Source organism: Pinus tabuliformis, chromosome 2_1 (genome assembly GCF_031772625.1).
Source record: "Pinus tabuliformis cultivar Carrire ecotype Pingquan chromosome 2_1, CPIR1, whole genome shotgun sequence".
Taxonomy (NCBI): Eukaryota; Viridiplantae; Streptophyta; class Pinopsida; order Pinales; family Pinaceae; genus Pinus; species Pinus tabuliformis.
In genome coordinates, this window is record NC_142299.1 from 179,264,135 (window position 1) to 179,277,836 (window position 13,702).

Genomic DNA, 13,702 nt, shown 5'->3' on the forward strand with positions numbered 1-13,702 from the left:
TTCTTCCATGCGCAACTGTTGAAAAGGTTCTTTCATTGCAACGAACTGCAGTGGGGTCACTGATTTATGATTTCTGCTGGCACACCTTTGACAAACCAGACACTTGAGGGCATATGCATGAGCATCTTTGAATAATGTAGGCTAGTAAAAGTTGGTTCGTATAACCTTATGTGATGTAGTGTTTCCTGTGAAGTGTCCCCCCACTGGTCCGTCGTGGAGATCACGTAATACCTTTTTTGGATAGTGTGCCTCCACACACTTGAGCAATACTCCATTGTGGTGCTTCTTGTACAACACCCCATGTGCCAATTGATATGATAATGCTTTAAGTCAGAGTGCCCTCTTCTGCTGTGTAGAGAAGTGAGAGAGAACGGTGCCATGCTCAAGGTATTGGCGCACATCTGTGTACCAAGAGTCTATGTCTATAGTGGGGGTGGCTCGCTCAATGTTGTACATTTCAATCTCTTGCTCTCATCCCACGAGCTCTTCTTCTTCCTCTTTTGCATTTCCTGCCTCTACTGCTAATTGGCAAAGACCATTACCCTTGATGGTGTGAACTGGCTTGATGTCTAGATTGTATTCTTGTAACCCGGTCATCCAGTTCACCCTCCTTTCAGCCAGGTCTTACTGAATGAGCAATGATTTGACCGTGGGTGTGAAACAAGGTTAACACAACGGTTCTTTAACATATAGAGCCTGAAGTGATTTACCGCCTTGTACACTGCATAAGCCTATTTGTCCATGGTGGGATAATTGAGTTCTGGTCCTTGTAGAGTTTCACCCATGAAGGAGATAGATCGCTCATTATTTAACTCATCCTTCTGAGTGAGCACAACAAGTGAAGTGTCAGAAGTGATAGTGTAGAGCAAGAAGTCTTCACTGAAGTCAGGGATGCACAACGCGGGTGCTTTTGCTATAGCTTGTTTGATATGGGAAAACACATCATTTTCCCTCTTATCCCATTTATAGACTATGTCCTTCTTGATCATCTCCTGTATTGGTTTAACAATTTGGGCATAGTCGGAGATGAACTTATGGAGGAAGTTCATCTTCCCCAAGAAACAATGCATGGCTTTTTTGTTCACTGGGTGGGGAATCTGCGTGATGGTCCTGACCCTGTCTAGTTCTACTTTGATCCCATTTTTAACAATGATGTGTCACAGGAGGTTACCTTACCTTCAGACGTTGCAAAAATACTCTTCTTGGGATTAAGGATATCCTATGTTTACGACATCGCTCAAAAATCTTCTTCAAATGGCATAGGTGGTCTAACCTCTGTTTGGAGAAAATTGTCACATCATCAAGGTAGACCATTATTCTCTTTCCAATTAGCCCATGCAAAAGCGATGTCAATCATATGTTGGAATGTTGCACCAACATTGACTAGCCCAAACGACATTCATCGAAATGCGAACGTGCCCCACTTCGTCCTGAAAGTAGTTTTTAATCTGTCAGGCTTTGCCACCAAAACCTAGTTGTATCTTGAGAATCCATCAAGCAAAGAAAACATTTCGGCCCCTGATACTGTTTGCAATATTTTCTCCATGGACGACATGAGGTAGTTATCCTTGTCTGAGGCGCGGTTGAGATTCCGAAAATCTACACACAGGCGAATCTCCCCAGACTTCTTTCTCATAGGAACCAAGTTTGATACCTACGTTGAATGTCACACCTTGTAGATGATCCAAGCATCCTTGAGTTTTCTCAACTCCTTTTGTGTGAGGGGCTCAAGCATTTGATGAAATTTCCCGAGTTTCTGCTGAAATGGCTTAGTCCCTTCCTTGATCGGTATTACAGTTTGGATGATTCACGTGTCATATGTCTTGATTTCATCGTACGTCCATGCGAAGACATTATGGTAATGCTTGAACAAGCGGATGAAGGCTTGCCGCTCTTGTGGTGTGCCACAAATATCAAGATTGACATATTTCGGATCTTTCTTAGTTCCCAAGTTGATTTGTTCATGCAACAGAATGGAACTGTGGGTCTTAGCATTAAATAGCCCTCGTAAGCGGTTCTGTGGATCATACAACTTTTCTAATGATAACAAACCCTTAGGGATGATGTTTCCTTTACTTGCACTGGTTGCATCCTTCAGTTCCTTTTTGTGCTCTTCCTCGTCGATTATTGCGTCCTTGAATACGTTAGTGTTCACCATAAAATACAATATTTGTTAGTTGTCATAAAAAACGTGTAAGTTAGTGATATTATCCAGGGCAGAAGGTTTATACAAAATTTCAATAGAAAATCCATCCCTTAAAGGTGACATCCTAGCAACAACGTTTTCCAAGGCATCTGCTATTGCATTAAGCATTCTTGGAATCTGAAATGATATTAAAATCTTGGATGTGAGAGATGAGTCACCATACCTCTTGTTGATAACTTTTAAGATGAGGTGACACATAGTGTATAGTGTTACGTACCTAATGCACCACGATTTCGAAGTCACCTACCACTTTTAGAATGGCAACATTGAGGTCGATGGCCTTCTATAAGCCCAAGATGAGTGCTTCATACTCTACAGTGTTATTCGTGCACTTGAATTCCAAGCAGCTAGAGATTATATGTTTTCTCTGCAACAAGTCTATTAAAATACAACCAACTCTAGAGCCCTCTTATGTCTTTGATCCATCGAAGTACATAGTCCACATATCATATGTATAGGGATTGCTAACTGCACTAGTACTGCTACTGCTACTACTAATTGTACAAAGTCATCATCACCAATCGGACATGGAAGGAGATCTAACTGTGTGTTTGGTGGAACTGGGGATGGCTCTGCAAGATAGCACCCCAACTGTGTTTCCAGAAAATAATTGCCAAATAATAGTTATGCAAAAGCCATTGACTCGTTATGTCCTTTCAAGGGAGACATTGTGTGCTTCATGTATCTCTTTGACTCTAATTGGATCTAATTGTTCTCGCCCTTGTACGGAAGCCATAGGTGTGACCAGTCTATGGAAAAGTATCCTTGAAGCTTGCTTGACCAGTCTCTGCTCAGTAACACTCTGTATGCTTCCGGAATGTCCACAATCACTATGTTGATACATTGGTGAACTCGTCTGTCAGATGATAAACAAATGATGACATCCTTGAGTTCACCAATTGCCTAAACACGAGTTCTGTCCAGTTGAATAATCTGTGCATTTGTCTTTTCCGATTTAGGATTGATCTTCTTGACAACAGATAGTGGCATGACATTCACCAATGCACCCAAATCAACCAAGCAATTGTGTACAATGAAATTGAAGATTTCAAATGTTAACAAGAATAGCGGGTAGAGTGTGTTTGCATCCATTGTGAGTGCATTAAGTACAGATGTGAGAGCGTCAGGAGACTTACTAGATCCCTTGTCCGAAGAGGTGGCATTACCTGAGGAGGCTTGCCCAAGTGCCCGTAGAAGGATGTCGCATTGGCTCGTGATCTTTGTAAGTTGAACAAGTAGATGTTTGCACGGATCTTCTTCATATCGTCTACAATGTTATAATCCACGACAAGTACGCTCACTGAGGTGTTTGGGAATGGAACTTGGTTGTTGGTTTCAGAGGGATGGATCTGTCTTTGCTGCTGTTGAAAACACTTTTCATTGAGACTGCTTTCCCGGACTTGCTCTGAGTGTTCTGTGCTGAGTTAGTCGGAGGATTGAGTTTCCTTAACATATTTTCTTTCAATTTTTGCTTCGGCACCTCAATCATTGTGGTCGGGCTTTGGCTTTTTAAGTTGTATCAGTTGCTCTGCTTCTGGGCCAAACCATCACTCAGAGGTTTCTTATTAGCAGTACTCTTTTGGGTTGCGAGAATGCAATGATACATGTTCACTGCATGCCCAATGCTTGGAGCTTCATTAGATGCAACAACTTCTTCCTTTTTTATCGGGCTCAGTTTGCTCCTCAACCATGACTGAGTCAAAAAACTGCGCATCCATTCTGCTCATGAGTTGGTTCCATTGTGGGCACGTCTTCTCCGAATGATGCTCATTATGAAACGTGCAATATAAATCTGTGCCAATTTTTCAATATTTAGGAAAACATTGGAACTCTGCGCAGATTTCGCCGGCTGATCCCTGTTGCTGTCGGAAGTTGAATTCCTTCTTGTTAGAAAATCATATATTACGTAGCAATGGAACACATAAAATATTGCAGAAATATAAACACAGAAAACGCATAAAACAAGAGAGACACAGATATACGTGGTTCACCCAGTTTGGGCTATGTCCACGGAGAAAGAACCAGTCATTCCTTTTATATTATCCAGCAAACTGAAGAGATACAACCTACAACAGATCTGCTGTAATGCCCTCTTCGCTCTCAATCTCCTCTCTCTTTCTCACTCAGAATACAGATCTACATAGACACAATACAATTCCCTCATATATAGTGAGGGGTTGCCTTCTAGGGCAAAAAACCCTAAATTAAACATAACTTCTACCGTCATATCTCCGCCTAATGAACGACTCAGATTGACTAGAAATTACTATACTTTTATAAGGAAATTTTACATTTATTCTTAGCTTCGGGGGAGCTGCCCCCAAAACCCCCCTGCTAGGGGGGGGGGCTCCCCAATGGTCACAGCCGCCCCCCCTGGACCCCCCTGCAATGAATATTTTATGGGCGGCATTGCCGCCCCATTTCGAACTGGGATCCAATGTGGCAATACCTTTGAATACAGAAGATAATCAAGCTCCACACCCAACACTTCTGAGCATGAACTTGGGGGGTTTGCTGCTCACGGTAGTCTCGCTTGTCCTATGTTTGAGTTTAACCATTTCATTGGTCAGGGACTTCACGAGACGAGTCAGGCTTTTAAGATCATTCAGTTCTTTCTCCATAGCCTTGCTCACGGAGGCCTGAGGCCTCTTACCCATGTCCTTGGAGTCCTTTGTTGATTCATCATCTGTGATGAATCCAATAGCACACAAGTCCTTTTCAACGACGATAGCCTCTTTTTAGTTTTATATCAATGTCTGTCTCGCAGTTCGCTTTACAAACTGCACAATATTTGTTGGCAATGTAGAAGTGTAGTAATCTATGGTGATGGAGTCATGAGGTTTTGTGTTGTCTGAAAATTTGTTCAAGATACGATTGAACCTCTGATTGAAATATTTAACTTTTTATTTCTGCTCCATCTTTAGATTACCCAACTCCTTTAATAACATGGCAGGGGTCTTGTCTTCAACAAAATTTTCAAGAAATATCTTTTTGAATCCCCTCCAATTTTGGATGGAGTTTGGAGGAAGGCCGTGGTACCATACAACTGCTTTGCCATCCAAGGTACATGGAAAAAGTCTGCGTACAACATCATCGTGACATACCTCAAGTGTTTGTAGATGTAGGTAAAAATTGTCTAAGTGGTCTTCAACCTTCACTGTCTTGTGAGGGTCATACTTCGTTAGGAGCTTCTCCGCATGCCTCGACATCTTGTGCAAGACACCCGGAAGTACCAATGGGCCCTGATTCATCCAGTGTAGAGTTTGCTCTGCCATGTCTTCCTCTTCGTTTTACTCCTCTTCCTTTTTTGAATATGATGGTTCCACCTCTTCTTCTTCTTCTTCTTTGCCTGTCCTGCCAAAAGTTGAACCCGAGAGTAAGGGGTTGCCTCCGTTACCTCCTTGAAAGAGTGAAGGTTCCTCTTCCCTTTCTACAACGTCTGCTAATTCTTCAAGAGTGGCGAGGACTACTTCTTCAACGAATGAGACTACTATGCTTGTGGGGGTGGTCTTGTTCTGATTTTGAGAGTATGGAAGATTGATTACTCTCGGAATCAATCCAACAACTTTTGCAAACTGACGGGTGATGGGGCAGATGACTCGAAGCTAATCATACATGATTTTACATTCATGCCTGGGATGAGAAGAGTCACCACCTTCAGAAGTACAAGTAGGGGAGGTGGAGTGTACGTTGCTGCCTTGACCAAAAGATGAATTAGTGGGGTCGGTGGGTCTATCAGCCATAAAATACCGGCTACCCTCTTTCTATTTCTAGAAATGTTGACAATGTTGGACCCGCCAACATTCAGGGGATCTCCTTGGTATGAATTCCCAATCAGACTTCACACCATTTGGTGTAGGAGTCCCATCTAGTATAAAGGCATGGTTGCCAAATACTTAAAGATTTTCCTTGAATCTAACTGTCAGCACAAGAGGGTGATGCAATGGTGTCTTCGAAAAGCAAGAGTGTGCTTGGTGAGTGTGCAATGAAACTGTGTCGAGATTCTTCTAATGTAAAGGGGAAGAGAGAAGTGAGCCTCTAAGTGAAAGGTAATAGTACCACCCAGGAAGATACACACATGAACCAGAAGGACTTGTCCAACATTTAGTAGAATAGTCCACAGTGGATTCGACAATCATTACAACCAACAAACAAGGGAGTGTTCGTCTAACATCCAATGGAATAGTCCACAATGGATGTGACGGTTGTTATAAACAATAAACAAGGAAAGATCTATCTAGTATCCCACAGAATAGTCCACAAGGATGAGACAACAATAACAACCATTACAACACATTCTAAACAAGATAAGAACTAAAATAATCAAAATAGTTCAACTATCTTAGTACATGTGAAAGCAAACATAAAATACAAACGTCCACATAATAGTCTTACAAACATTCATAGTTCATGCATGAAGATTGTGCTGGCCTAAAAAGTCTTTTGTTATTAAACAAAAGTTCCAAGACACATTTACATTGTACATCACTAGCCCCAGTTGTAGAACATTGGAGCTAGTCCTTGTCCCTCAAAGAACTCGTTGATCTCTCTAATGCCTTGCTGAAGGAGCCATGGTGAAAATTCCATGCTGATATGATGAGGGGGTATATATAACCAAGGGGTGACGCTTCCCCATTGTGACTCTTTGACTGCCCTCATGACTGTTCGACTTCATATGACTTTTCAACTTACATGACTCTTCATATTCATGTGTGTCATTTGGATTCCCACTTTACAATACATTTGATTACAATATAGATGGTCCACACTAGTGATGTGGCATATGACAACTCATGACACAACTTGGCATGACACTGCTGACATAGACTAGCTTGATGATGTGGTGATGCCAAGTCATTGTTGGTGTTAAGTGCTTGATGTGTTCTTGGATATGCTCTCTTCTCCTCCACATAGTTTGATGATGTAGGGTCTTTAATGATTTTCAATCTTGGGAGGTGGTTGCAAAATTGTGTTCCTTTTCTTGCTCATGATAGGTCTACTCGTAAGTTCAGTTACAAGTGAGTCTTTAGGCATGCTTCCCTCCTCCTTCTTCATCATATCACCATGACTTGATAGTGTACTTGCTCCTGCAATTCATTCATGACAGGAAGACATCAATCTGAAAAATACCTAGTTTAAGATGATACATTATTGTCCATGAACTAAGCCCAGGATAAGTCACAAACTGAGAGGAAGGGCTTAGTGACTGTACATTGCGCAATTATAGCTGACATGGAGAGAGATTGATCACTGAGATTACGTAGAGCACAACTCAGGCTTGACAGAGAAACTTTTCTGCACAATCATCACTAAGGAGAAAAATTGCGTAGTGCCCACTGAGGGCCAGAATTGCGCAGTTCAATCGGGCAGTGGTTGCTGCGGGATGAGGCCCTGGAGGGACAATATTGTGCAATTTTAAGAGGCAAGGGGGGGCATGGGCAACAGAGAGGCTTGAAGGGAAAATCTACGCAGTTTCTGGGGGCAGTGAGCTCCGACTGAGGGAAGGGAACTTGAAGAAAAATTTGTGCAGTTTTGGAGGCCAAGGGTGGTTGGACTCCCTATGCATTGCACAATTCCAACATGCAAGCGAAAAGATTGAGGGCTAAAGGTGCGAAGTTCGCAATTCAAGGAAGACTGTGAGGCATAACTGCACAATTCTAGAGGTCAAGGGAGGCTGATTTACTTTGGAATTGTGCAAAACCACAACCCTCGAGGACAATGACTATGCATTGCGTAGTTCTAGGCAACAAGGTTGCATCAATGAGGGCTGAGACTACGGATGTGCAACACAGTCAGTTCCTGGTGAAGCTAAGTTGCCTAGTTGGGAAGATTTTCCAAAAATGGTTGTGTGGGGGAAGGGAGTTGGATTCGTGATGAACTTGACTTTGTGATCACACACTTAACATACTTTGACGACTTGACAACATAGATCATCAGAACAAACAAACAAAGCATTCCCCTCTGTGTGACTATCTCATGACAAGATGTGACAAGTGCGACACTTAAGATAGACTTTGGGACAATCGCGACGACACTTGTGTGACAATGTTCAAGACTTTGTGTATGAGTGCGATATATGTTTACATGGTTAAGACAACCCATTTATACAAAAAACGTCATTCAAAATCACTAGAAAAGGCTCGCGAACATTACATAACAATGAATAACATGCCAAAAGGCGACAAGTAATCCGACAATCAAAATGGGCCAAAGAACTTCAAGAAAGTTCATTGGATGAGCTTGAGTTTCTGCAACAATCAAGGATAAGAGCAGTTAAGGCTTCGAAATTTGAGTTAAAGCCAAAATTTTGGAGGGTGTTGTAGCAACTACAACAGGGCCAATACCATGTTTTATAAATACCATATACCCAAAAGCCATAACTTATTTCACAATAAAAATATTTTATATTAATTTAATTTTATAACATTTTTTAAATTAAATTTAAAAGCAAAAAAATTATAAATGCTTTTGAGGTATATCAAAACCCTCCATCCTCACAATTAATAAAAATATTTCCATAGAGATTAAATCAAGATTTTAGTAAAATTAAAAATGAGAATATTTTTGTATATATGTTATAGCTCTGATACCACTTGTTATAGATCTAACCCAATAATATTATAGATCTGATATGAAAATATAAGACAATGCAAATAAACCCATGAAATAATATGAAATGATTCTTTATTGATCAAACCCTTAAGGTAGGGCAACACCATACATTCACTCCTTAATGAAGGAGAACACTCCACAAGCCATATGCCTGTTCATACAATAATCTTTGACTATATTCTCCATGTGGAGTCTCTAGCCTCTATATAGGCCTCATACATACAATACCATGGGTCATTACCATGGTTCCCTCATACCATCAACTAATACCATGGGCCCATTACATTATTATTAACTACTTGTGGTCCCTTACATGATATGGGTTAACCACCTTATTTATTACTATGGCCCATCCCATTATTACATTATTACCTTGGGTACCTCCCTTGGTACCCCATATTATCCCCCCTATGTATATAACACTCCACCCCCCTTAGCATGTTTCGTCCCCGAAACATGGGAAGAACACAAATAATAAGATCTACTCAAAAGAGTACTCCACTAGTACCATGCACGTGCATCTAGCCATCCAAGAGAAAGGTGAACCCTTGATCTCGCTGGTGCCTCGCTCGCTTGAGATGGAAGTTGACCATGGCAACTTTTCTGTGTTGATGTGTAGAAGGTGGATCTTCGCTCCTCGATATCCGTCATACGGGAGTTGTTGTCCTTGTGGCTAATTGGTTGCCATCTTGTTGGTTGTTTTCTTGCGGGGTGATGTGGGTAATGATATGTTGAAGTTTTAACCCACGGTGTCTTTTTCTTTAATTCACCCTGCTGTGGTCCCTGTTGTGGTGTCTTCTTTTCCAATATGACTTCAACCACTGAGCCCTCCTCTGATGTATCAACACCTGTAACTGTTTCTGCTTCAGCCTCTGTTTGTGTTTGATTGTCTATCATCACTGGCTCATCATCTAATATGTCAGACCCTGGAACATTTTCTCCTTCAGCGTCCTTGTACTCTACCTGTTTATTAATGGAAATATCCTGTAATGTAATTTTCTTCTTTTTATACCAGATCTTCAGGAATTTATTCTGCACATTGATATTGATAGTACCCACAGATTCCATCCAAGGATATCCCAAAACAACATCCATATTATCCATCTTTGAAGTATAAAAATCACCATGCAACACATATTTATCCATAGAAAGCTTCAAATCCTTATAAATTTGAACATCCTCATCATCAACCTGTGTATTTTCAATTTGTTTTGCTGGAACTTGCAATTTGTTTGCCAAATTAACATTGATGAAATTATGCTTGCAACTAGGATTTATAGAAACAATGATTTTGTCCTTCTGAATCAATCCATGAACCTGAAATAAGGAGACACCCGTAGCAATTACCCCTTATGTGTCTCATTCTCCTTTTTTCTAGCCTGAGACCATTTGTCCAAAAAGGCTTTTTCAAATTCTGCATCTGAAAGTTTGAGCAACTGCTTTAAGTCAAGTGATAAATTCCACTTTTGAGCCTCATCTCTCATATTAAGCATCATTGGAATCTTCCAATATGTTTCATGTGTGGATTTGTATCTTTGTATGAATTCTTCAATAGTAGGACCATCACCTTTTCCTGTAAAATATAGAACCATGCTAGAAGCCATGAAGAGAGTTTTGAAAAAATTTCACTTACTTCGCGAAAATTTGAAATTGTCACAGTTTAGTCAATATTATTCAGAATCCCTATTATGACCTGTTTTTGGAAATGGAACAACCATTCTGCATCTGCCCATGTGATAGAAATTTTGATCCAGGCAATCAAATTTCAAATCTGCACTGCAACTCTCCCGCCGTCACCAAAATTTCTGCAAAAAAGAGCTGATTTTAAATCAGCGATATCTCTCTCATCCAGACTCCGATTCGACTGATTTTTTTTTGAAATTGGTTAATTTTTCTCAAACAATCCAGATCTACAATCAAATTTTATAGATCTTGCACCAGAACGTCCAGATCTGTGCCGCAAACTCCCTGCCCCAAAAAATGGTCTACAACACCACTGATTTTTAGATCAACGATATCTCCCTCATCCAGACTCCGATTCGACCGATTTTTTTTTTGAAATCGACTATTTTTTCACAAAGAATACAGATATACAATTAAATTTTGCAGATCTTTCACCAAGTCATACAGATATGATCTGCAAACTCGCCGCCCCCGAAATCCTGCAAAAATTAAAAAAAATTCTCCCCTTGTGCCCAAGAAAGTGCTTTGATACCACTTGTTATAGATCTAACCCAAAGATATTATGATAATAGAAATAACCCAAGAATAACAAGATAGAAATAGATAGAAATGATTCTCTTTATTGATCAAACCCTTAAGGTAGGGCAACACCATACATTCACTCCTTAAGGAAGGAGAACACTCCAAAAGCCATATGCCTATTCATACAATATTCCTTCACTCTCCACCATTTCCAATGGTTTTTCCATACCCACTTATGTTGTTTTATGCATTCTTCAATAGTAGGACCATCATATTTTCCTATAAAATATAGAGTCGCCATGAAGAGGGGATAATATACCTAGGGGGATAATATGGAGTACTAAGGGAGGTACCCAAGGTAATAATGTAATAATGGGATGGGACATAGTAATAAATAAGGTGGTTAACCCATATCATGTAAGGGACCACAAGTAGTTAATAATAATGTAATGGGTCCATGGTATTTGTTGATGGTATGAGAGAACCATGGTAATGACCCATGGTATTGTATGTATGAGGCCTATATAGAGGCTAGAGACTCCAAGTCAAGGAATATAGTGAAGATTTATTGTATGAATAGGAATATGGCTTGTGGAGTGTTCTCATTCCTTAAGGAGTGAATGTATGGTGTTGCCCTACCTTAAGGGTTTGATTAATAAAGAATCATTTCATATTATTTCTGGGTTTATTTGCATTATTTTATATTTTCATATCAGATCTATAATATTTCTGGGTTAGATCTACAGCAAGTGGTATCAGAGCTACAACAAGTGGTATCCGAGCACTTTCTTGGGCAAACAGTGGAGATATATATATTTTTTTGCAGAGTTTCGGGGGCATCGAGTTTGCAGATCAGATCTGTACATTTTGTGCAAGATCTGCAAAATCCAATTGTAGATCTGTATTATTTGTGAAAAAATAGCCAATTTCAAAAAAAAATCGGTTGAATCGGAGTCCGGATGAAGGAGATATCGCTGATCTAAAAATCAGTGGGGTTGCAGACAATTTTTCAGGGCAACGCGTTTGCGGCACAGATCTGGACGTCTTGGTGCACGATATGCAAAATATAATTGTATATCTGGAATCTTTGTGAAAAAATACCTAATTTCAAAAAAAAATCAGTCGAATCGGAGTCCGGATGAGGGAGATATCGCTGATTTAAAATCAGTTCTTTTTTGCATAAATTTTGGTGACGGCGGGAGAGTTGCAGCGCAAATATGAAATTTTAAGTCCCGGGATCAAGATTTCTATCACATGAGTAGATGCAGAATAATTGTTCCATTTCTGAAAACAGGTCATAATAGGGATTCTGAGCAATATTGACGAAACTGTGACAATTTCAAATTTTCGTCAAGTAAGTGAATTTTTCTCAAACCCTCTTCATGGAGATGCTATATTTTACAGGGAAAGATGATGGTCCTACTATTGAAGAATTCATACAGAGATACAAGTCCATACATGGGAGATATTGGAAGATTTCAATGAAGCTTAATATGAGAGATGAGGCTGAAAAATGGTGGTTATCACTTGACCACAAGCAGTTGACCAAACTTTCAGTTGCAGAATTCGCTTACTTGGCGAAAATTTGAAATTGTCACAGTTTCGTCAATATTGCTCAGAATCCTTATTATGACCTGTTTTCAGAAATGGAACAATCATTCTGCATCTGCCCATGTGATAGAAATCCTGATCCAGGCACTAGAATTCCAGATCTGCGCTGCAACTCTCCCGCCGTCACCCAAAATTTATGAAAAAAGAGCTGATTTTAAATCAGCGATATCTCCCTCATCCAGACTCCGATTCGACTGATTTTTTTTTGAAATTAGGTTTTTTTTCACAAAGATTCCAGATCTACAATTCTATTTTGCAAATCTTACACCAGGACATCCAGATCTGTGCCGCAAACTCGCTGTCCTGAAAAATTGTCTGCAACCCCACTGATTTTTAGATCAGCGATATCTCTTTCATCCGGACTCCGATTCAACCAATTTTTTTTTTGAAATCGGCTATTTTTTCACAAAGAATACAGATCTACAAATATATTTTTCAAATCTTGCACCAAAACTTATAGATCTGATCTGCAACTCGCCACCCAAAAATCCCTGCAAAAAATAAAAAAAAATTCTCCACTTTTGTGCCCAAGAAAGTGCTCTGATACCACTTGTTGTAGCTCTGATACCACTTGTTATAGATCTAACCCAAGAATATTATAGATCTGATATGAAAATATAAAACAATGTAAATAAACTCATGAAATAATATGAAATGATTCTTTATTGATCAAACCCTTAAGGTAGGGTAACACCATACATTCACTCCTTAAGGAAGGAGAACACTCCACAAGCCATATGCCTGTTCATACAATAATCTTTGACTATATTCTCCATGTGGAGTCTCTAGCCTCTATATAGGCCTCATACATACAATACCATGGGTCATTACCATGGTTCTCTCATACCATCAACTAATACCATGGGCCCATTACGTTATTATTAACTACTTGTGGTCCCTTACATGATATGGGTTAACCACTGTAGAGTTGAGGCTTCTGTGATCCATAACAAGTTTATGATAGATTTTTCGGCGAAAATCACATGAGAAACCATTTGTCGACGCGTTTCGAACCAACCAGTGTGGTTCATCGTCAGGACAAGTTGAAGAACAGATCCAGCTTCGCCT